The sequence below is a fragment of the Marmota marmota genome, unplaced genomic scaffold, assembly GCF_001458135.2.
Source record: "Marmota marmota marmota unplaced genomic scaffold, marMar, whole genome shotgun sequence".
In the NCBI taxonomy this organism is placed as follows: Eukaryota; Metazoa; Chordata; class Mammalia; order Rodentia; family Sciuridae; genus Marmota; species Marmota marmota.
In genome coordinates, this window is record NW_026000082.1 from 42,431,920 (window position 1) to 42,434,015 (window position 2,096).

Here is a 2,096-nt window from a genome sequence, read left to right on the forward strand (position 1 = left end):
TTTTTTTTTTTTTTTTTTAAGATAGAGTGAGAGAGGGAGGGAGAGAGAGAGAGAGAGAATTTTTTAATATTTATTTTTTAGTTTTCGGCGGACACAACATCTTTGTATGTGGTGCTGAGGATCGAACCCGGGCCGCACGCATGCCAGGCGAGCGCGCTACCGCTTGAGCCACATCCCCAGCCCTCGTGCAGCATCTTAAGGGACCAGTATTTCAACGAACCACTTACAGGAAGTGGCCCTGTAGGGGAAAGGGCACGGGTTTGGGAATCCAACTGGCCATAGTCCCAGTCCTGCTCTGTGAGCTGACCTGGCAGGTATTGGACCTTGGCCAAGTTTCTTTGCCTCCTTTCCCCAGGGTCATGGTGAGAATCAGGAAGACACGGGGCTGTCTCGCAGGAGGCTAGCTCTCTGGTTTTACTGCAAGGCCTGGTCCTGCTGCGCCCTGATCCAGGCCCTCTACTCTGCAGGTGCTATGTGGGCAGGCGCGTGGTGGGACCGTGGCTGACTCTCTGGGAGAACCCAGTGCTGATGTCCCTCCCTCGGTACACTTGTTGGCCTGGGCACAATGGACTACAGAAACACTCAGTCGTACATGGAGGACAGGACCAAGGCTCCAGGGGGCCAGCCAAGTCCTGGTCTGAGTTCCACAGGAAAGAGGACCCGTGAGGAACCCATCGCATCAGGAGCCAGCCAGGTAGTGACCTTCACCTCTTGTTCTATCTGCTCCACTCTTTCTGGCCCCTTTCCCTGTCCAGCCTTCCTCCCCAACTGCTTTAATTAAGTCTGTAAAATAACATCAAGCCCAATTTAAACTGGATTAAGCAGAAATGAGAACACATGAGCATGGGTAGCTAACAAATCCATTGGTAGAATTCAGGTGTGGCTGGATCCAGGCGCTTGCCCTGCCTTCCTTGTTGGATTCATTCTTAAGCTGGGCTTCCCTGCAGGATGGCAAGGGTTCCCCGGTCACCCCAAGCTTCCGTCTTCCCTTCTTATACCTTCTGGTTTAGCATCCCCAATGGGAAGAGAACCTTTTTACAACAGTCAAAACAATTCTCTGGTATCATTGTCATTGACCCAGATTGTGGTCACATGCTCATCCCTAAACCAGTCACCATGGCAATGGGAAGGGGAATGGGTGTCTTGGTACAATGGAGACAGAGTTGTGAGTTCGCTCCACGGAACCCCAGGGACCCAATGGAGAAGGAAGGGTGAGCCAATAAATAGCCTATTTTTTGTTGTTGTTGGGGTCAGTTCTGGGGATCGAACTCAAGGCCTTGTGCATGCGAGGCAAGTGCTCTACCACCTGAGCTACATCCCCAGAGCCCAAATAGCCTATTTGTGGGTGCTTTTGTGGCCTCCAGCCCCGTTTTACCCTTTATTCTCTTGGCAGTTACTGGGGGTCTTCCATGTTCCTGCCCAGCCCTGGCCTGCATTCTAATGGTCCGTGTTAGTCAGATCATCAGAGTTGATTTGGGCTCACAGTTTCAGAGGTTTCAGCCATTCATGACGGGCTGGCCCCGTGGCCTGAAGTCAGTAGTCTCTGGCCTGAAGGAGAGAGCACATGACAGCAAAGCCAGTCACCTCATGGCCAGAGAAAAGGAAGAGGAAGGGGTGGGGTCCCACTGTCCCTTAAAGCACCCGCCCTCAATAACCCCAAGACCTCCCATGAGGTCCCACAAAAGGCCCCACAAAAGGTCCTCCCAATATGCCACCCTGACACTATCCAAACCCTACTCAGCCTTTCCACCAAACGTGTTTCTTTTTGAAAGTGCCCAGTTAGTGGACTGTGGGGGCTCACGCCTGGAATCCCCGCAGCTCGGGAGGCTGACACAGGAGGATCACAAGTTCAAGGCCAGCCCTAAGCAGCTTAGTGAGACCCTGTCTCAAACTAAAAAACGAAAAGGACTTGTACGTAGCTCAGTGGTAAAGTGCCTCTGGGTTATACCTCCAAAACCCTTCCAAAAAAAAAAAAAAAGAGAGAGAAAGAAAAAAGAAAAGAAAGAAAGAAGGAAGGAAGGAAGGAAGGAAGGAAAGAAGGAAGGAAGGAAAGAAAGAAAGAAAGAAAGGAAGGAAGGAAGGAAGGAAGGAAGGAA

At 51.2% G+C, this 2,096-nt stretch overlaps 1 pseudogene; it reads left to right on the forward strand.

The window, feature by feature from the left end:
* Positions 1 to 565: 565 nt before the first annotated feature.
* Positions 566 to 2,096, forward strand: part of LOC107141581 — a 5,657-nt pseudogene continuing 4,126 nt past the window's right edge.